Raw genomic sequence first — 23,877 nt, 5'->3', positions numbered from 1 at the left:
TTATTTTGCAATTGCAACCAAAGAATAAAATACCTAGGAATAAACTTAACAAAGGATGTGAAAGACCTATACTGAAAACTACAAAGCATTATTAAAAGAGACTGGAAAAAACACAACATAATGAAAGATATTTTGTGTTCATGGATTAGAAGAATCAACATAGTAAAATGGCCATAGTACCCAAAGCAATATACAAATTTAATGCAATCTTCATCAAAACCCCAATGTCATTTTTTAAAGAAATAGAACAAAAAAAAATCAGATTTGTATAGAACTATAGAAGATCCTGAATAGCCTAAGCAATCCTGAGAAAAAAAAATCATAGCCAGTGGTATCACACTACCTGACTTCAAATTATACTACAGGGTTATGGTAATCAAAATAGCATGGTATTGGCAAAAGACAGACATATGGATTATGGAACAGAATGGAGAGCCCAGAAATAAAACCATGTGAATATGGCAGATAATTTTCAATAAAGAAGCCAAAACCACACAATGGAAAAAAGAAAGCCTTTTTAATAAATGGTGCTGGGGAAATTGAAAAGCCACATGCAAAAGAATGAAACTAGATTACAGTTTGTCCCCATGTAGAAAAATTAATTCAAAATGGCTCAAAGACATAAATATAAGATCTGAAACAAATTACATAGAAAAAATATAGGTACTGAACTTATGGATCTTGGTCATAGAGAACATTTCGTGAATTAAGTCAATTAGAGGCAAAAATAAATAAATGTGACTATATCTAACTTCTGCACGTCACCTGGCTGGAGTGGCTCAGTGGTTGAGCTTCGACCTATGAAGCAGGAGGTCACAGATTGATTCCCAGTCAGGGCACATGCCGGGTTGTGGGCTCGGAGGCAGTCAATCAATGATTCTCTCTCATCATTGATGTTTCTATCTCTCTCTCCTTGTCTCCCTTCCTTTCTGAAATCAATAAAAATATATTTTTTAAAAAGCCTCTGCATAGCAAAAGAAACCAACAATAGAACAAAAAGGCAACCGACCAAATGAGAGATGATATTTGCAAAGAACAGCTCTGACAAAGGTTTAATATCCAAAATATATAAAGAACTCATAAAACTCAACACCAAACAAAAAAATCCAATTAAAAGCTGGGCAGAGGACCTGAATAGACACCTCTCTCAAGAAGACACATAAATGGCCAACAGATATACAAAAAGATGTTCAACTTTACAAGATTTTAGGGAAATGCTAATCAAAACTACAATGAGCTATCACCTCACATCTGTTAAAATGACTGTTATCAACAAGACAAGAATTACCAGTGTTGGAGAGGTTGTGGAAAAACGGAAACTCTCATTCACTGCTGGTGGGAATGTAGACTGATATAGCCACTATGGAAATCAGTGTGGCGGCTCCTCAAAAAAATTACCATATGGCCCAACAATCCTTCTCCTTCATATATATCTGAAAAACTCAGAAACATGTATTCGCAAAGATGTTTGTGTCCCTATATTCATGGCAGCATTATTCATAGTGGCCAAGACATGGAGACAAGCAAAGTGTCCTACAGTAGAGTATTGCATAAAGACTATGTGATACATATGTACAATGGAATATTACTCAGCTGGAAGAAAAGACAACATACTGCCATTTGTGATGACATGGATAGACCCTGAGAATATGGATAGACCTTGAGAATATTATGCGAAGTGAAATAAGTCAGCCATGAAAAGTTAACCATATTTCACTCATGTGGGATATAAAACTGAAACTCATGGACATAGACAACTGTGTGGTGGTTATCAGAGGGAAGGGGTTGGAGGGTGGCGTTGAGGGGGTAGAGGAGGCCTAATATATGGTCATGGAAGATGGTTTGACTTTGGGTGGTGGACACACAATAAAACATATAGATCACATGTCATAGAAATGTACACTTGAAACATATGTGATCCTATTAACCAATGTCACCCCAATAAATTTATTTAAAATATAAAATAAAAGATAAATAAGTCTATAGAATTTCTAGAATAAAAAAAGAAAGAGGAATTGTGGGAGGCTTGTCAAATTCACACAGAGATGTGCTAACGAAGACAGAACACTACTGTCTTGGCATTTGAGCTGGAGGCCATTTTGCACTTAAAATATTTTCATTATTAACATATTAGCAATCATTTTTAGCTACCCATACTCTGTCAACAACATGCCAGGTGTTTTATACATATTATTTCCTGATCTCATAGGTATAAGGTCCATTTTACATGGAGAAATTGACGTTAAGGAATTTGCACACAATTATCCAGTAGCTGAGCCATGACTAGAGGTGAGGTCTATTTATTGCTCCAATTCTTCATCGGCCATCCGTTTTGGGTTTGGAATAAAGGAGGCGGTTTTGAAATGGTCTTGACTTGCTCTAGGCATGTTTCAGGAGCAAACATACTTCTATGACACATGTTAAGAATTTAGAAAACAGTTCTAATAATTTTACTTTATTTGGGGAACAGATGAGAGTCATGTCTGCTACTGATTGCCTTCATGTTTTACATAGTGAATATATGATGTTTAAATCTGCCGATGCCTGAATCTTCTCTAGAATTAAATCTGACAGGGTTCCCAAGGGCAAGGGCTGCTCCCAGAATTCTTCCGAATAATTATCAGGGTCTAGAAAGTTAAATGCAACCGAAGTCATTCACCGTGAGAACAGAAAAAGGCTGGAAAGGTCACCAAGTACCCCTGGAGCATGCGAAACACTGTTTTCTTTCCCTTCTTGAGATGCGCCTGCCTTTGTGTTAAGTTTAAGGATGTGCCTCTCTGAGTAGCTAGCTGCCTGGGAAGAATATTTTTATTTTGAACAGTCAGGGGTCGTGTCTTCTACTTTGCATACATCAGCTTGCAAGTTTCCTTTTCTTCTTTTCTTTACTTTGTGTGCAATGTTCTCCTGTCTATGTTGTAAATAGAACTTGCTTTCTGGAACTCATTCATCTGGAAGAAGTCCATTATTTTGCTACTACTGAGTCAATAGATGCAAATGCCTCAGAACAACTGAATTTATTTAAAAATCCATTGCTTATTGTGATGCTTGTTCGGGTTTGCCTTTAATATGTAAACTTGGTGTTTGTTATTTTGAAAGAATAAATTCACTTTGAAGGAAGATGGGCACTGTTGCTGGCCAACAAGTTTGACATTTAGAACTAACTGGTTTGCAAAGTGCTCCCTTAGCAATGTTTGAAAACTCATTGAAGAATTAGTAGCAGCTCTCAGCTCTCTGTCTCATGCTTATAAAAGCAAACAGGAAAAACCAACCAAACAAACAAAAACAAACAAACAAAAAAACAAGCCAGGGAGGACAGCGGCCCTTCCTCTGTTCCTTTCCGGAGGCAATTCTGATGACAGGGATTTTGTTTTATTTTTTAATATATTTTATTGATTTCAGAGAGGAAGGGAGAGGAAGAGAGAAATAGAAACAATAATAATGAGAGAGAATCATCGATTGGCTGCCTCCTGCATGCCCCACACTGGGGATTGAGCCCACAACCCAGGCATGTGCCCTGACCGGGAATTGAACCGTGACCTCCTGTTCATAGGTCGACGCTCAACCACTGAGCCACGCTGGCCAGGCTGATTACAGGGATTTTAAAGCTCTTCATGTACAATGAGGTAGATGCTTGTGTGGAGCTTACTGAGGTCCACCTGCATGTGGCTCTTCCCTGGGACAGCTTTTTGTTCTGGGGCCTCTGAGACACGGGTAGAGATCACAGAGGACTTAAGGCTGCCCCTAAAAGAAAAGCTGGTTAAGTGTAAGACATCTCAGCTATCGCTACTGTTTCACCACAGTATAAAAGGATGAGAGAAAGAAGAAGTAGTCTGACATTTGATCCAATTTGTTAATACATTCCTAAATTTATGGCCTAGCGTCATTATTTAATCACAGCTATTCATCGGCGTCTGCGGTTTGGTGAGATCCCAGCTTAGTAGTGTAAACTGAAATGTCTGGTTCACACAGGGTACCCTCCCTTGTCACATTGGTTCAGGCCCTCATTGTCCTAATTCTAAACAGTTTCCGTGTGCATGCTGCTTTATGTTATACTAAGATCTCCCCAATGTGCTTTCAGTGGTGTTGCACTAATTAATTCATTGTTCCCAAGCACATACTGGCTTCTCCCATGGAAAATAAATCCAAAATTGGACATCCCGTCTCCTGAGACTACCAACACAACAAGTCAGGAATTTTGCCCTCTCTTCTCCATACTTCTTCAAACCCGCTTTTTCTGCTACTTCTGTTGGAGGTTCTGATAATCATCACTTCCTTTTAAATATCCCTATTCATGGTTTTCTGTCTTTTATCATATTCTAGAGCAGGGGTGGAAAGAGTCCAACCCTCAGGCCAATAAGGCCCGTGAAATCATTTGGTCTGGCCCTGCCAAGGCATTAGAGGTGAGTTCATTAAATGTTTGATCAAATATAGCAGGCTAAGTTTTAAGTTGATAATTTTGTATGGCTCGAGAGTGAAGTTATAAATATCCAAATGGCCCTTGGTAGCAAAAAGGTTCCCCACCCCTATAGAAGATACAGAGGTGATTAATTGAGTTCTATTCCTTTCGATTTCACACATAGCTATGCTAGGTGTTATTCCAGAACGCTCTGGCTATACTCCTGTGTTGTCCCCAAAATGATAGCACGTGATGGGGCCACCGAAACTGCTTGGTCAACCTTCCTCCTTTTGAATAATAAGAGAACTAAGGAGCATGAGAGCTAAGAGACTTGTCCAAAGGTCCACACCTAGTAGAGATGAAATTTGAACTCGGGACCCCTTACGGCAAGTCCCATGTTATTTCCATACCTCTGTGGAGCCACAGGTTTTTCGAGAGTGGTCTCAAAACAAAATGGAACTCGGCTGTTTGGGACAGTAGGGCTTGGCTGCTGCAAAAAGAATGTGAGGAAAAACCAAGGCACAGCTTCCCCACAACCCTAATATTCCCTTCCACCCTTCACCTCCGTGGGTAAGATCTACTGAGTCTACTTGTTCTTTTTTATGATTTGTATTTAACTTGCATAAGCAATTTGACATTTTTAGGTGATTTTCAGTATATAATCTAATTTTTCCATGAAGAAAAGGAAAAGTCATCTTCTTCAGACCAGGAAAAGGCCTAAAATGCAGGCTGCCCGTGAGCACACAAGCACCCCCCACTTCTGACCCTGCTTATTAGCACACGTTCAGAACTAGGGTCAGTCATAGGCTCATGGTGACTACTTCAGCGAAGGTGTTGTTTGATCCTAGACGGGACTTCTGCCAGCCAGGCCTGGCGCTAGTTTCCTTTCCAGTGACCTGATAATATCAGAAATGTGTTGCATAATAATGCTTTAGAATTTGGCAAGGTAACACTTCAGTTTCTCATCCTGCCTGTATTTCATTTTTATTATTTTACTAGAGGCCCGGTGCATGAAATTTGTGCACGGGGCCGGGGGGGGGGGTTGTCTCTCAGCCCAGCCTGCACCCTCTCCAATCTGGGACCCCTTGAGGGATGTCTGACTGCCTGTTTAGGCCCGATCCGGCCTAAACAGGCAGTTGGATATCCCTCTCACAATCCAGGGCTCCTGGCTCCCAACTGCTCGCCTGCCTGCCCCCCTGATTGCCCCTAACCGCTTCTGCCTGTCAGCCTGATCACGCCCTAACCACTCTCCTGACAGCCTGATTAATGCCTAACTGCTCCCCTGCCAGCCTGTTTGCCCCTAACTGTCCTCCCCTACAGGCCTGGTCACCCCTAACTGCCCTCCCCTGCAGGCTTGATCGCCCCCAACTGCCCTCCCTTGCAGGCCTGGTCCCTCCCAACTGCCCTCCCCTGCTGGCCATCTTGTGGTGGCCATCTTGTGTCCACATGGGGGCAGGATCTTTGACCACATGGGGGCAGCCATCTTGTGTGTTGGAGTGATGGTCAATCTGCATATTACTCTTTTATTAGATAGGATAGAGGCCTGGGGCTTGGGTGGGGGCCAGCTGGTTTACCCTGAAGGGTGTCCTGGATCAGGGTGGGGGGTCCCTTGGGGCGTGGGGTGGCCTGGGCGAGGGGCCTGTGGTGGTTTGCAGGCCAGCCATTCCCCACCCCCGCCCTGCGACCCAAGCGGAGGCCCTGGTATCTGGGGTTTATTTATCTCTTACAATTGAAACTTTGTAGCCTGGAGCGGAGCAAAGCCTTCTGCTTGCTCCGTGGTGGCAGCCATTTCTGTTGGGATTTATGTTTCTTCTATAATTGAAACTTTGTAGCCTTAAGCAGAGGCCTGGGCCAGCCAGGGTGTGTGGAAAGCTTGGCTTCCTCCATCGCCCGGGGCAACCCTAGCCTCCTGCTCTTTCCAGCTCCGTGGCTGCCGCCATTTCTGTTTGGATTTATGTACCTTCTATCATTGAAACTTTGTAGCCTTGAGTGGAGGCCTAGGATGACAAGGGCAGGCAGAAAGCTTGGCTTCCTCCATTGCCAGGGAAACCCAAGCCTCCCTCCTGCTCTCTGTGGCTGCAGCCATCTTGATTTGGTTTATTTGCATATTTGCTCCTGATTGGCAAATGGGCATGGCTTGTGGGTGTAGCGGAGTGATGGTTAATTTGCATATTGCTCTTTTATTAGATAGGAAAATGTATTTGGTTACCTAGCCAGTTTGCTCAGTGGATAGAGTGTTGGCCCTTGGACTGAAGGGTCCTGGGTTCTATTCTGGTTGAGGGAACATGCCATGATTGCAGGCTCCATCACTTGGGGCTCAGGTGGGAGGCAACCAACCGATGTCTCCCTCTCACATCAGTGTTTCTCCCCTTCTGCCTCTCCCCCTCCCTTCCACTCTCTCTAAAAATCAGTGGAGAAATACCCTTGGGTGAGGATTAACAAACAAAACAAAACATATCCTATATAATAAAAGGCTAATATGCAAATAGACCAAACAGCAGGACAACTGGAACAACCAAACAACCAGTTGCTATGATGTGCACTGACCACCAGGGGGCGTTTGCGGGACATGGTGGCGTTGGCCACAGTGGGATGGTGGAGCAGGTGAGTAGGGGTACCAGACCGAGGCAGGGCGCCAGTTGCTCATTGGAGCGAGCCTCTGATGGTTACCGAAAATTCTTTGCTCCCGCGTGCCACAGTCCCGCCCAGCACTCACACCTGCTGCCAGTGCTGGCCCCGCTCGCACCTGCTTCCAATGCTGGAGCCACTGCTCACACCCACTACCAATGCCTGCCCCACTCACACCCGCTGCTGGAGCCCGACGCCAGTCCTGATCACTCAGCGCCATCAGCAGGAGCGAGAGGCGGCTGCCATCCCTGATCACCCCTGAAGGCTTCTCCACCTCCCCCTGCTCCTGAGAGGCAATCGGTGCAGCAGCCGCCGCTTGCAGCTGCCGCTTGCACCCACTGCTGGCACCAGCCCCAATCACTCCATGCCATCAGTGGGTGCGAGTGGGGGCATGGAGGATGGGCCGAGACCTGCTCCTGTTCCTACTGCAGCCTCATGGCCCACAGTTCCTTTCAAGGTGCACAAATTAATGCACTGGGCCCCTAGTATATGTATATATGTATATATGTATCTATCTATCTATCTATCTATCTATCTATCTATCTATATATCTATATATCTATGTATATATATTGTACAACACAAGTTGTAGTGACTTTGGATGGGAATTGATTATTTACGAAAGTAATCACATTATAGTTTAATAAAACTCACAAGGAGGAATGCTAACAACAGCAAAATAGTCCCCTTCCTAAAGTCTTCTTTAATTCCACTAGGCCCGTGGTCGGCAAACTGCGCTCGCGAGCCACATGCGGCTCTTTGACCCCTTGAGTGTGGCTCTTCCACAAAATACCACGGCCTGGGCGAGTCTATTTTGAAGAAGTGGCGTTAGAAGAAGTTTAAGTTTAAAAAATTTGGCTCTCAAAAGAAATTTCAATTGTTGTACTGTTGATATTTGGCTCTGTTGACTAATGAGTTTGCCAACCACTGCACTAGGCAAATAGTTCTGTTTCCATTAAGTTTCACAATCATTTAGTATCCTATAAACTTCTCTATGAATATACCATTTTTTATGTTTTATTAGCTATGTCTCTGTAGTTCTCTTTTGTAATATAGTTTGCATGGAGAGGCTATTTATAAAATTGGCATATCCTACGCAAACTTAACAGAATGGTTTGCATGCAGTGGGCATTCAGATATTTTCTAATTGGATGACTCTTTGAGATAAAATTTTATTCTCTCTCCCAACTTCTCAAATAGATGCAAAATAAAGCTTGAATCTGGAATATTTATATTAAACAGTCTTTGGGGGTAGAAATGTTTATTTAGAAAAGTTGAAGTTTTTTATAGTATATAAATTGGAGGGAGATAGGAAGGAAACCAATTCTTTGAGTAACTAGATGAAATAATTGTCATTCTTAGGTGTCAAATCTTTAGATTGGAGCTCCCCCTCAACCCTGTTATCTTCCATGCAAAAACAAACAAACAAAAAATGTGGCACTAATTTAAACCAAATGTATTATTTTAAAGTGTCATTTTGCTATGTGACTATTTTCTGCTTGATCCATCTATATTTTTAAGGGCATGCCTTCTAATTAGAAAAATCATTACAGGGGTGACAGGATACTCTCTTTCTTGATTTTTTTTATAACATCTTTCCCCATATTTGATTCTTTTGGCTTTTCTTTTCATTCCTCCTAGCTAAATTGGCCATCCAAAAGTTCTTGCTGTCTTTTCTCTAAACTGTTTATTGGTTCTCATTTTCTTTTCTTTTTTTTTTTTAAGTACAGTTTTATTGTTTTTTCAGAGAAAGAGAAATGGTGAAGGAGAAAGAGATAAAAAACACCAATGAGAGGGAAACATCAATCCACTGCCTCTTACACACCTCCCACGGGGATTGAGCCCACAACCCCGGCATGTGTCCTGACTGGGAATGGGACCAGTGACCTCTTGGTGCTGGGATGACACTCACCCCACTGAGCCACACTGGGCTGGTTCCCATTTTCTTAATTTTGATACTATAAATACCATCCAATCTCAGGGTGTGCACCATGTGGCTCTTTCGGGGAAGGGCATTTCAGACAGAGGGAAAAGTCAGTGCAAAAAGGTCCTGACTTGTGCCTGGATAACTCTAAGGATAACAAGAAGTTTAGTATGGTTGGTAGGCAGTGAGCAAGACGGAGAGTATAGAGGATGGTGTGTTGACAATACCAGAGTGGAACAATGCAGGAAGCAGAAATCCTTTCATCCATGGAGGACACATGATGGCTTGGATTAGGCTGGCAGCAGTACACATGGTAATAAGTAGTTAGGTGCTAGGTATGTTTTAGAGTCAACAGGATTTGCTGTTGAAGTGGATGCGGGGATGTGAGAGAAATATACGAGTCAGAGATGACCCCACATATTTTGACCTGAGAACTTGAGATGATAAGGTTGACATGGAAAGCATTTTTTTTCTCCCAACTTATTCAACCATGCAGGTAGAGAGTTGAATGTATTTATAGATATGTTTTCAAAAACTGAATGAGTGAGCAGATGAGTGTCAATAGTTGAGGGTGTATATTATTATAAAGATTACAATAAAATTCCATGGATTTTAAGCTAAATAAGGAGGCAAGTAAGGGTATAAGTAAAAATAATGATTAGATTAATCAACTGTTGGTTCTAGAGGGGTTGAATAGTTGTGGTGATACTGAAAGAGTGAGTTGGAATAATAGAAGCTAGTTGTCATAGGATGGGTTAATGGAAATTGAGATTATTGGTTGCATTTATTGGAAGATAGAGAGTATAGCTTATGAGAGAAGGGGTGAGGTAAAGTAGTGATGAGTTTTTATATTATTAGAGGTCAGAGGTTAAGGATTTGAGAAGCCAAAATATTGGAAGGTTAGTTTTTGTGGATGTTGTCACTATAAAGAATTATGACAGTAGTGAAGACATTTAGAGGAACCAGGGGCTAAATTTGTCAAGAATTGAGGAACAATGGTCCAGGGTTGCCATAGTTGACTGTGACAAGAAGGGAAGGGATAGTAGGTATAATTTGATGATAGGAAATTCAAAACTGGGTGTTTTTTGGAGGAGAAAAGGGGAATATATGCAGTGGCAGTTAAGATATCTGCTGAATTTCTCTACTTGATGGTGCTGAGTTTTTAGGTGAGAAAACAGCCACTTCTCAAGAAGGTTCCAGGGAAAGTGAAGCCCTCATGGCAGAGAGGGTTAGAGCAAGGACGGTAGAGCAAGAAGGTGAAAGGAATGTTCAGGTAGAGAATATGAATGGTTATGGATGCTGACATATCTATGGCTTTTCTTTTTTACTCAATTTTAATATCAGAGGCATAGACTACATTTCATTAATCTTTGGACTTCAAGCATCTATCACAATAAAGCATGGTTGAATGACTTAATGTTATATTGGTTCCCAAAAATATCTAGAACTTTTTAGAAAATATAACTGAGCCATAGTTTAGGTTTGTGAAACTTTAATGCTTGTCAGTTTATAAATAACTGTCCCATTGAATAACAATACTTGGCACATAAATGTCCAGGCAAACTATAAGCATATATTGTGTATCACTGTTAAATATTTAATTGCCAGCACCTCTTCTCACCCCTTCTTCAATGTGCCCTATTTTCATATTGAGTTAAATTTCATTTGCAATTGGTTTCCCAGCCAACAACTGTCATTATCATACACAGAGCGCCACCAATTCTGTTAATTAGCCCTATAATTGCAAGTGGAAGAATTGAATACACTTGAGTTTCCCAAAAAGATTTACAAATACGATGGAAATCCACTAATTGCCTATTTCACTTTCAGAAGATTTCATAATTACTGAAGTGTCTCTCTGCTGCTTTAATTGATGCCTCCGACTGTAAATTATGGTCCAGGTGCTCACAGGATGGGCTCTCTCCAGTTGTGCCAATTTCCTAGTTGTTAGTAGTTGCCAAAAAAAGTGTGACACACTCCTCTAAAGCACAAAAGACTACTTAACAAAATTCCTCTTCTCTCTTCTAATATAAAAATCTTTGGGGAATTCACTTACCATCTGTGGGTGAGTTTTGGGAGGGAAAAAGCAGGGCAAAAAGGATGCCAAGCAGAAAAGTCTGGGCAGATAATAGGAAGCAAGGTCACACCATAATGTTTCCTTCTGAAGAGCACAGTGTTGAATAGTATGATTCTATGAAAACATTTTCTAACAACATTCACCAGGTATGCTGATATGTGATGTTTGTAGTCAACATATTTGTAGTCTGCCACTGTCAGGGTTTAGGTCAAAGATCTGACCCTTTGCTTTAGGTAAGCTGATAGAATGTATTAAAAATAACTAACACTTATTGACCGTTCTCTGTGCCAGGTGCTGTGCTAAGCACCTTCTATGTATTATTTCATTGAATTTTCACAACAACACTATGAGGTGAGAACTATTACCAAATTCATTTTTCAGATAAAAAAAAACAGAATCCAGAAGTAACTTTCTTAATGTCACCAAGCTAGTACTGGTAGGTGTTAGGACTGGCAGAGCAGGTGGTCATGTTACTGGACAGGGAGGGACCAGGTCCAGAGCAGGTTTGCCTCAGGCCAGCCTGTAGTGTGTGGGTTCTTGACCTTATGCAGGAAAGATTTCACAATATGAGCCCAGGTGCCTTGGAGAGTTTATTAAAGCTGGGGACAGTAAAATAAGGAAGGGCCTAGGATAAAAGAAGCAACAGGAGAGAGCCAGGGCGCGGCTGCTGTGGCCTCTAGAAACATTATGGGAAAGAAGTGAGCCACGTGGGGCTGCTGTCAGCTCTCTGGAAGTCAGAGCAAAGGGGGCCTTGAGAACAGGTTCAGAGGTTTAGCCTGGGATGAGCTTCCGCTGACCATTGCCAGAGGAGGAAAGGCTACCCTGGGGCAAGGTCCGGCACCAGGTTTGCCTGTTGCTAGGCACCTGGGGCTTTCCACCCTGGTGACCTTCTGTACGTGGCTGTAAATTGCTCAGCTAGTTTGTTCAGCTATCTGTCTCAGTTTCCCTATTCCACTTGTCAAGGAGTTTTCCTAGGGTCTTACTCTCCTGCCTTGTTCTGACCTGAGTGCCCACCCTGAATTATGCCTCAAAGATGTAGTTCTTTATGAACAAGCTGTTCAAGAAGGAAGCTTATGCCTAAGTTAGTTTAATGACTTGCTAGAGCTTTTTCCAGTAGTCTTATATATTTACTATTTCATTGGTTTGTTTACTGATTTGAAATGTTTTATTGAGTGCTTATTATGTCAGTACCATAAATGACCCGAGGAGCAAGCAGCCCACCTCTCCTTGTACCCTCTTGTCTTGCTACACTTCTAATACACACTCGGGGATGTTATATCCTCCACAGAGTTTTATATCAGGAAAATGGGTAGAAATCTTGTTATGTAGATACTAGTAGCCCTGCGCACGAATCCGTGCACCAGTAGCTCGCCAGTAGCTTGCTGCCGCCCTCCTGCAGCTCTCCACCTGCTGCCCCTCCCTCCTGTAGTTCCCTCTGCCCTGCCCCCCCCCTCTCATACCTTGCTGCCCTGCCCTCTCCTGTAGCTCTCTGCCACCGCTTGTAGCTCGCTGCCCCACCCTCTTGCTGATCCATGATCCAGTCATTACTCATTCGGTCGTTACGCTTCACGGCGTAATGACCATTTGCATATTACATCTTTATTATATAGGATATCATAGAAATACACATTTCCATGTAATGGAGTTTATTGGTTCCAGCAGGAATTCATTAAAATACATACTAAATAAATGAAATGGAGATATTTCAGGTTAATGAAAATGCTCAAATACATAAAGGTAGTTATTAGCAAAACTGGAACTGAAACTGGTAGTGTGCAACTCCCAGACAAGCCTCCAAGAAATCGTAAATACAAAAGTGGGAAAATGGTTTGTAGTGTCCCCAACACAAGTTAAAGAAATTGATTCTTTTTTGGTTTAAGATTTTTTTATTGATTTTTAGAGAGGAAGGAAGGGAGAGGGAAAGAGAAAGAGAAAGGGAAACATTGATGTGAGAGCAAAACATAGATCAGCCGCCTTCAGCACACCCCCTACAGGGGATTGAGCCGGCAACCAGGGCATGTGGCATGTGCTCGGACCTGGAATTGAACCAGCAACCTTTTGGTGTATGGGCCAACACCAAGCCAACTAAGCCACCTGGCCAGAGAAAGAAGTGGATTCTTGAATAGTCTCTGTGCATGATTAGGAACGGTGCCTATAAAGAAATACAACTATTCTTTAAGCATCCTAATTTCCATAAACATTGAACAGAACAGCAGCTACTTATTTTGGAGCAGTCTTTTAAAAAATAAGATAGTTTGATATATATCTGAATAATATTTAATTATTTAAATTTGGGGGACTTATCATGGACTTAAAATCCTTTTCTGTGATTTGTTCCAAATTTTCTTCTGAGTATCAAAGACTTATTTTTCTGCAGGTTATTTGGACACATATTTGTTTCTCTACACACAGTCACTACAGCATGACAAATGATCCAAATCACTTTCAGCCAACCTAATTCTGTATTTCCCCACAAATGATGGTGGTAGGAAGAAGACATAGAGATTTAAAAATGTAAAAGCCTGGAACTTTTTACTTTATTTATTAGGAGATATTTTTCCTCTTTCTTCACAGACCCCCCTTCTGCCATCAGTCACACTATTCTTTTTCTTCAACTGGGTATACATTGATTTTTTATACCATTTATTTTTTTCTGTTATAGGCTGTTGCTACTAAACAAAACCTTCAAAATGTGGCTTAAATGAGAATGATTCTTTTTAAATACTTAAATAGTATTTAAGTAAAATGTATACAAGGATTCTGTATAGCAATGTTAGATTATTTTATGTCATAGATTAAACTTTCAAGTCAAAGATATTCATAAATGATAAACATTCACTAAAGTGAGTTTTTTAACCTTCAGTTCTAAATTAAGTAGACTGAAATTTACTTATTTTTATAAAGTTAGAAAGACACATTGTACCTTGCCTCTTTTTTATAATGGTACTCTTAATCCTGTTGATGTTTCATATTTTCTGAACAGCCAGGTTCTTTAGAGGGGTAATTGTCATCTCGCATTTGGTAAAATCATCTGTAATGAATACCAGACCTGAGACTAAGTGATTTTATTTTGTTCCTCCATTTCCCTCCATCCCATTACTTGCATATTTTATCAATTATCTGTCTTACAAGTGGTATAAATGGACACAGCCCTCTTGGGTTTGAGGATTTCTTGAGAAAAGCCTGGGTGGCTTGCTTGGTTGAAGGAAGAGCTGACCAACGTGGCTCGGGAAGGTAAGAGCTCAGGTAGATCCGGGCGCCACGGCAGCCACGGCAGCACGCGGGGCTGGCCCTTTGCGGTGGTTCCCTGCCAATGCCTGCCTGTTCCTGGCTTCTCCATCCAAATGTGAACTTCCCAGGGGAGAGAGTTTGAGTGTTCCAGCTTGGATCAGGGGTCTTCACCTTGAGTAGGTAAGCTCCGGTCAGGAGCAGGGCTGGGGGCACTCATATCCTCAGGCACCAAAGACCGTTTTACAGAAAGGAGAGTGACTGTGAGTGGGCAGCCATCTTTAGGAGTATCTGCAATAATTGTTCATATCAGCTTCTCTAGAAAGGAAATGAGAAATTCCACCCAATTAAAGGATTTACACACTCGCGCACACACTCACACCAAGGAGAACATATGTTCATTCTGCTTTGGATAACGTATTGTGTAAACCTTGGTTAACATTTACTAATATTTGCATATTACAATGAATGACTTCTACATTTTATTGATTTTGTTCATCTAGCGTTTGGAATTAACACTGGCCAAAGAAACGAGATTGGCAAGGCGTTTTTTGGTTATTTGAATAACTAGTTCATGCTTGTGTTTTCTACTGTCAGAAAGAAAAATCACAGTTCAGGTGGAGAAAAAGGTGATTTGTATTAGTTCAGTAACAACCATAGTGCAAACATGTTGAGGAAAAGTATTCAGTTTTAGCCATTTTAGCACCCATTGAATCTAGTGCCAGAGTCTATTACCAGTCTAGAACTCAATAATTATTTTTTGAATGAGTAAATAAATGTGCACATATTTTATTCTATTTGTAAGCATGTTGTCATAGAAAATTCATTTATTCCCTTTTAGGCTATCCAGGTTTTAATCACTTTTAAATTAATTTAGCAGAGCTTAGAACCTGAGTACTAATTAGCTCATTAAATAGACAATGTTATCAAAGAGACAGAAATGTCCAAGTGCAGGCTTGTCATCAAAGAGACTGTGCATGAACACATGTACACACGGGCACACACCTGCATATCATCTTTCCAGATGTGGGACATAAATGTATTTGAAGATCTGAGACTGTGTAGGAGGAAGTTATTTTTAATATTCATTTACAACTAAAAGAATGGTCAGGAACAAAATATACATCTCCATTTCATTAAATATATTAAACAAAAAGAGCTTACATAAACAGTTTTCTCAGAGAACTTTTTCCTTGTCTTTGGTGTGCCAAGGCCTCTTAGGCAAGTATATTCATATGCAGTTTTGCTGACTTGGATATTTAACTTTTGTGTAATTTTAGGCTGTATTTGCATGATTCATTATATACCACTTGACTTCTTCTTTGTTTTATTATTATTGGATTAAAGTTCCAGGATACGTAACATATTCTATACTCTGCTCCAGAGATTGCTAGTAGGTAGGAATCTCATAATTTGGAAAACAAAAATTTCTACTACTTACATTTATGTTTCCCTTTCTAATCACCAATTTTTTTTCTAAATAAGATGTTGGTTGATAATTCCACTGTAACTAAAACATAATGAATTACCTTTGAAATTTTTGATATTTCAATAAGAGGTCACATTATTACCATTACTACTATAGTATTTGCATTTGGCATTTGGCATTTATCTTAATTTTTTAAATTAAATCTTTATTGTTGAAAGTATCATATATGTCCTCCCTTTTCCCCCATTGAAACCTTCTGGCCTGCGCTGGAACCCCACCTTCAGGCCGTCAGCACCCTGTTGTCTGTGTCCAGGGGTTATGCATATATGCATACAAGTTCTTTTATCTCTTCCCACCCACACACCCTCCCCCAGCTTCCCTCTGAAGTTCTATAGTCTGTTCTATGTATGTTTCTGGATCTATTTTGTTCGTCAATTTATTTTAAATTTTTGTAGAAGCATTAACATTTTTATGACACTTATATGTGTATATATGCACATATATTTCTGTGTATATTATCTATTTTATGGTTATAGAATTAGAAACAATGAGATCACATGTCTAAGAAAAATGCACTAATAGTAGATATAATGAAAAATTGGATTTTATAGTTTATGGGCTATCTTACAAGCACAGTACATTCTTTAGAACTTCAGAAACATCTTTCCATTCAATATTAACCTATGGGAGTATTGTCTAGGCAAATGTTTCTCTTCATGAAAAACATATATACATATATAATAAAGATAAGATATATTTTTCTCAAGAAAAAAATATTTTGATTTCATTTGGATTATTGGTATGCACTCATTGTTATGCACTCCAAGAAATTGTAGCTATTTAACTAATTAAGTAATTTGAGCTGTTCCTAGAATTGATTAGATATTGATTGTGTTATTAAGCTACTTGCTAGTAAAGACTAGAAAATTGGATGTTTAGCCAAAAATGAGCCAATATTAGGACACATGATTGAAAAGCAAAGACTTGGATGAATGAACACTCCAAATTTACTTTTCCTGGTTCATCACAGTGCATTCCCATTTATTTTTCTGGTTAAAATCATGAAATAAAAACAGCTTTTAGGTACAAACACGCAATTAATTATAGAAGTCAGTGCTGTTTTGAAGTGATTAAATACAATTGATTTTATTGAAAGTTGAAACTGGAAAATAATTTTTCAGTCAGTATTCATTTATTTGGCTAAAGGCTGTATTCTTGACTTACTTATTATAGTTTTACAAAAATAAATTCAACTTTTAATACTTTGGTAAAATATACAGATCTTCAATACTGTTGAAGTGCTAGTAAAAGTAAGATAAATCCAACTGTCTTTAGCAGCAAAATAAAACTGGCCAGGAATAAACACAGTAAGAACAGTCAGATTTTGACTGCTTTTGGTAAAGATTGGAAGTCAGTTTTTTATTTTTTTTTTTATTTCCAGGGGATAGGGTTTGGAAGTTTCATGCATGGTTCCTATGTCAATGCCTTTTAACTATATCTTTTTAAAGATGATATCAACTTTTAAAAAATTAGTGAAATCCAATCCTATATAATAAAAGGCTAATATGCAAATCGACCGACAGCAAAACAACCGTTCACTATGTTGCACACTGACCACCAGGGGGCAGACGCTCAATGCAGGAGCTGTCCCCTGGTGGTCAGTGCGCTCCCACAGGAGGAGCGCCTCTCAGCCAGAAGCCGGGCTCATGGCTGGTGAGCACAGCAGTGGTGGCAGGAGACTCTCCCACCTCCGTAGCAGCGCTAAGGATGTCCAACTGACAGCTCCTAGACTGCAGGAGGGCACAGGCCAGGCTGAGGGACCTCTCCCCTCCCTCGAATGCACGAATTTCGTGCACCGGGCCTCTAGTATGATAATAAATTGACATTGACAATAAATCAGTATAATGTTCTCTTGTTAATAGCACTATTTAGAGAGCCTCATAAGCACATCTGTTTTTTTTAACTAATTGGAAAACAGTAAAGACACATTTTTATAACTGTATACCAAAAGTACAGTGAAATAGTAGCTAGTTTTTTGGTATGGCCTAGTCTTAAATTTAGATGTTTGCCTAGAAATGAAAGAAGGTTTCCATTCAAAATTAAATTTTAAACACGACAATTGCATATTTTCAGGAGATTTGAGCCCATCCTTTGAACAGTTTGGACATCCTATCTAATAAAAGAGTAATATGCAAATTAACCATCACTCCGCTACACCCCACAAGCCATGCCCACAAGCCACACCCACCAGCCAATCAGGAACAAATATGCAAATAAACCCAACCAAGATGGCTACAGCCACAGAGAGCAAGAGAGAGGCTTGGGTTTCCCCGGCAATGGAGGAAGCCAAGCTTTCCACCTGCCCTTGCCGGCCTAGGCCTCCACTCAAGGCTACAAAGTTTCAATGATAGAAGATACATAAATCCAAACAGAAATGGCGGCAGCCACGGAGCTGGAAAGAGCAGGAGGCTAGAGTTGCCCCTGGCAATGGAGGAAGCCAAGCTTTCCGCCTGCCCTTGCTGGCCCAGGCCTCCGCTTAAGGCTACAAAGTTTCAATTATAGAAGATACATAAATCCCAAGAGAAATGGCTGCTGCCACGGAGCAAGCAGAAGACTTGGCTCTGCTCCAGGCTACAAAGTTTCAATTGTAGAAGATAAATAAACCCCAGATACCAGGGACTCCGCTTGGGTTGCCAAGGGGCGTGGCCGGCCTGCAAACCACCACAGGCCCCTCGCCCAGGCCGCCTCATGCCCCAAGGGACCCCCCACCCTGATCCAGGACACCCTTCAGGGCAAACCAGCTGGCCCCCACCCATGCACCAGGCCTCTATCCTATCTAATAAAAGAGTAATATGCAGATTGACCATCACTCCAACACACAAGATGTCTGCCCCCATGTGGTCAAAGATCCTGCCCCCATGTGGACACAAGATGGCCACCACAAGATGGCCAGCAAGGGAGGGCAGTTGGGAGGGACCAGGCCTGCAAGGGAGGGCAGTTGGGGACGATCAAGCCTGCAGGGGAGGGCAGTTAGGGGCAAACAGGCTGGCAGGGGAGCAGTTAGGCATCCATCAGGCTGGCAGGGGAGTGGTTAGGGGGTGATCAGGCTGGCATGCAGAAGCGGTTAGGGGCAATCAGGAAGGCAGGCAGGCGAGCAGTTGGGAGCCAAGAGTCCTGGATTGTGAGAGGGATGTCCGACTGCCCGTTTAGACCTGATCCCACCGGGATCAGGTCTAAACGGGCAGTCGCACATCCCTTGAGGGGTCCCAGATTGGAGAGGGTGCAGGCTGGACTGAGGGACACCCCCTCCCCCGTGCATGAATTTCAGGCACCGGGCCTCTAGTTATTAATAAATGAGGAAAAACCCACCATGTCTGTGTGAGAAAACTAAGCAGTTTTATTTCACCTCATAGTACAGAACAAAGTTCATACAGCTGAGTAGAAAAATATCATCATTGGCAAAATTGAAATGAGTATAATGGTATTTTCCAAATTTTCATGTTGGAGAGTATATTGCACAAAGTTTTCAAAGCATAATCACATTTATTTTTTACCTTATTCTCATAATAACTTTCATAGATAGGAGAAATGAGATAATGGAGATTTGAAGTGACAAACCTACATTTACAAAACTTCTGGATAAAGACCAATATTCTCCAAATGGGGGTCAGACTTTAGTTCACTTGACTTTTTGTTTCCTTTTCTATTCTCGTAAAATGAAACCACATTAGATAATCTAACAATTCTCTTTCAGCTGGAATTCAGCTGTCAACTCTTTTACAGTACATTGCCTAAGAAGAGATATGGTACACATTTCTAAAAGACACAGCAACATTGTAGAATAAAACTAACAACACAGGGAAATAAGAGAATAGATTTGGATATAAACAAATTAATTGTCTTCAAATCTTGGAACTGATGAAAGTAAAATATTGATAGAATATGGAATTGCCATATAATTCCTCCAAAAGTATATATAAAGATCAAATTATATATGTGTGGAAAATATTTGGAATACTCCTATTTATTGGCTCTGAAAATAGGAAACAGTTTGCTCTAGTAAGTGGTCTTGGGAGAAGAAATAATTTATTAATAACTATAAGATTTTTACATTAACCTACTAGTGGCATAAATGTTCAGTACTGCCACACATAAATCTTGCTTCTACACTTAGGATCCAACAGTTATCGAGTGCAATTGGAAGCTTTGCTTTTTTTTTTTTTTTAATATATTTATATTGATTTCAGAGAAAAAGGGAGAGGGGAGAGAGAGAGAGATGAAACATCAATGATGAGAGAGAATCAATGATTGGCTGCCTCCTGCATGCCCCACACTGAGGATCAAGCCCACAACCCAGGCATGTGCCCTGACCGGGAATCGAACCTCCTGGTTCATAGGTCAACACTCAACCACTGAGCCACACCTGCCAGGTGGAAGCTTTGCTTTTATACTAAACTAGAGCCTGGTGCAGGAAATTTTTGCACTGGAGGGGGGTGTCCCTCAGCCTGACCTGCACCCTTTCATAGTCCGGGACCCCTCAGGGGATGTCTGCCTGCAAGCTTATGTCTGTATGGTCTTCTGCTGCTGCTTGAGCTTCAGCAGCTGCTGCACATGCACAGGCTGGGCCACCACAGTCTGTCCTGTGAACACCACTGAGTGGGTGAGTCAAGTGTGGAGGCAGGCTCACCCAGAGTTCCCTGCCCTCCCTGAGTCACTGAGTTGTTCAGACTGACTGCCTTCTACAGAGAACGGCACCAGGATTGGGCCTAAACTGGCAGTCGGACGTCCCTCTGGCAGTCCGGGACCCCTCAGGGGATATAGCAGTGAGCCAGGCAGCAGGCGGCCAGGGAGGAGCCCGAATCGGGGCTGGGCGCCATGACGCTCATCCTGGAGAGCTATGCCTGCTGCTGCCACTCGGTAGTGCTGCTGCGGAGTCTGGAGAGGCTCCCACCATGGCAGCGGCACTCACCAGCTGTGAGCCCGGCTTCTGGCTGAGCGGTGCTCCCCCTGTGGGAGCACACTGACCACCAGGGGGCAGCTCCTGTGTTGAGCATCTGCCCTCTGGTGGTCAGTGTGCATCATAGTGACCGGTCGTCCTGCCATAATGGTCGCTTAGCCTTTATATATATAGATAAAGAGGAAAGATGAGTGTCTGAGAGTGACCAGTTGGCGTTGAACAAAATGTAACAATAATCTACACTAGAGAGAGGCCACGAATTCCGTTTGGAAGTATCTTTGAGCTCACTTGGACACCATGAGCAAAGCTCACCCTCCCAAGTTAAAAAAATTTATGGACAAGAAGTTATCATTGAAATTAAATGGTGGCAGACACGTCCAAGGAATATTACGGGGATTTGACCCCTTTATGAATCTTGTGATAGATGAATGTGCAACAGAACAGTATTGGAATGGTGGTAATACGAGGAAATAGTATCATCATGTTAGAAGCCTTGGAACGAGTATAAAGAATGGCTGTAGTTACCAGAGAAATCAACTGCTTCCACACGTCCCCTCTCCACAGCACCTGTTTTGCTACAATATAAAAATAGAGTCCTGTCCATTTCCACATTAAACTTTTGTTAAATAAACTTTTATATTGATCAAAAAAACAAAATCTACACTAATAAAAGAGAAACATGCAAATTGACCATCACTTTGTGACACCCACCAGCCAATCAGGAATGAGTATGCAAAGATGGCAGAAGCTCCCCCCACCCCACCCCCAGCCGCTCCAGGCCTCTGCGCAGCATGCATGCAGGCGCGGAGCCGCCAGGCGGGGCGGGACGCCTGCTATGAGGGGGAGGGCGGAGAGCAGAGGGAGGTATAGGAGCGGTGCTCTAGCTGGAGCGAAGACTGAAGGCTCCGGCCGGAGTTAAGACTGAAGGCAGTGGCCAGAGCGAAGGCCTGGGTCCTGGGTGCCAGAGGAAAACCGGTGCTGGCAGCCAGGGGAAGGAAGGCCTAACGCACGAATCTTCGTGCAATGGGCCTCTAGTAATAATAATAATTAAGTAGAAAAAGTCAGAAGATGGGGAGCACTTATCAAGCATTTTGGCTTAATAACCACATGCCTTCAGACAAGTTACCCTGAGCTGCTTTCATCATCATTTGTAAATAAAATCAGAATTTCCTATCTTACTGGAATGTTGTCAGGATGAAATGGACTAAAAGGACTTTGAGACTATAAAGTCTCACATACAGTGAGGTGCTGTACCATTTGCTTTAAAACTACTGTCATTTTTTCCAACAACAGAAAAAGGATATTTTGGTATACAGACCTTAAATGTGCATAAAATGTTTCAGGCCCAGTGAACTCATTATTCTTTCCTTGCTTTACAGGAAAAATTTAAACACTTCCTTTTTTTGTAATCTTGGACCTGAAGTTAAAATAAGACACTTTGCTTTTTTAACATTCTGGTGTTCAGAATACCTTAAAACTAATTGAAATATAGTCAGAACACAATAAAGCTGTATGAGATTTAAAGAGATTGGTTGTATTTACATATCATATACTTTAATTACTTTAGCTAACACAATAGTCTTCAGTCAATAGAAAAACATTCCTTTTGGAATACAGCAGAGTTCCTCTTTGTTCTTTTCCTCCTGATCTTTTTTAGATTCTCCAGGTGGACTCGTTTCCTTTCCCTACTCATTCAAACTTTTATTTTTCAAGTGGCTATTATATGCAGAAGACATTTTGCTAAGCACCATGAAGAATATAATGACAAAACAGGTATATATCTTGACTTCACATTGCTTAGCATCTAGTAGGGTCAAGGTAAATCAGTGGAAGATGTGTATGAAATACAAAATGCAAAGAAGACAGCAGTGCCTTGGGAAATGAGACAGTGCTTACGGTGCCATCTCTGAGGAGGGCAGGGCCATGTCAGTGGCATGAGATTGAATAAGACCTGTGCCACCTGAGGTCCTTTCCATATGGGCCAAAATAATTTATTCATATTACTTGTGAGAGTTATGTTGCTATCTCAGTACCTCACATTTAAGGATATACAACCTGAATTTATCATGGTTTCCTAAAATACTATTTTTATTTAACCTGATTTTCCTACTTCTTGTAAGGGTATCACCCTCATCTCAGCTATGGAGGCTTAAAGTCTTCCTAATCTTTAATTCTTCCCCATTCTCCATGGCCAGACTCTGAATCGATGTCTTTTTAAAAATATATATATATTTTTTATTGATTTCAGAGAGGAAGGAAGAGGGACAGAGAGAAACATCAATGATGAGAGAGACTCATTGATTGGCTGCCTCCTGCACGCCCCCTACTGGGGATTGAGGCCACAACCTGGGAATGTGACCAGAATCAAAGCTGGGACCCTTCAGTCCACAGGCTGACGCTCTACCCACTGAGCAAAACCAACTAGGGCCGAATCTATGTCTTATAGGAAACTACATTTTGTCTACCTATTGCCTTCCTGGTTCAGGCCTCACTTTGAACTACTTCCCACTTTGTGAATGGACCCTATGCCATAGCTCTTCTGAACCCTTGCATATCTGTTCCGGCCCCCCTCCCCCCCCCCCCCCCGAATGCCCTTCCTTTACAGTTATTTAAGTTATTTCCTGATGCTGTAAACAGCTGGCTCAGGTGCAATCTTGTCCATGAACCTTGCCTGTCCTCCATTTCACCATGGACCTTGGCATCGGGCTTCAGGACATCCCGTCCTCCCTGCTAAAGTGAGTCTCTTTTTTCAAAATCCCGTGGACCTCAATTTCTACTTCTTTTGTGGCTCCATCTCATACTACACCACATTATAATTACTTGAGAACATTCTTTATTTCTTAACTACCTTAAAATGCCCTACTGGAAAAGGACTGTTTCTTTTCATTTTGGTATCCTGAGTCATATAGAGTAAGAGAGTAATAAATATTTGTGTATGAATGAATGAATGAATGAATGCTTAACCATAGATAATTTCAGACTTAAATGATTTAACATTTCCTTGATATTAATTTTAGAGTATTCCTACATACATACTTTAAAAATTCTCTAAAGAAAAATATATGTTTAGATACACATACATGTAGAGTGTTACTTGAAATTTACTCTCAAATAAAAATAATCAGGTCTTCTTTCTAAGGATGCTCCATTATTCCTGCTGGGATTTGAATTTAACATTTGGGGTGGGGGAGTTGATGGTCATTCCTTTGAGTTAAAAATGTTAGACTAGGAAAAATAG

The 23,877-nt window shown here is 41.3% G+C and overlaps 1 protein-coding gene and 1 pseudogene across 2 annotated transcripts in view; both read left to right on the top strand.

Annotated features, from left to right (window-relative positions):
• Positions 1-23,877, top strand: part of CHSY3 (chondroitin sulfate synthase 3) — a 248,417-nt gene that overhangs the window by 124,493 nt on the left and 100,047 nt on the right. The window lies entirely within an intron of this gene.
• Positions 20,892-21,239, top strand: LOC308250700 (small nuclear ribonucleoprotein G-like; annotated as a pseudogene). The gene has a single exon. The product of its transcript is annotated as a small nuclear ribonucleoprotein G-like (transcript).

Source organism: Plecotus auritus (assembly GCF_963455305.1).
Source record: "Plecotus auritus genome assembly, chromosome: 6".
NCBI lineage: Eukaryota > Metazoa > Chordata > Mammalia > Chiroptera > Vespertilionidae > Plecotus > Plecotus auritus.
This window is presented reverse-complemented; position numbering and strand designations above follow the sequence as displayed.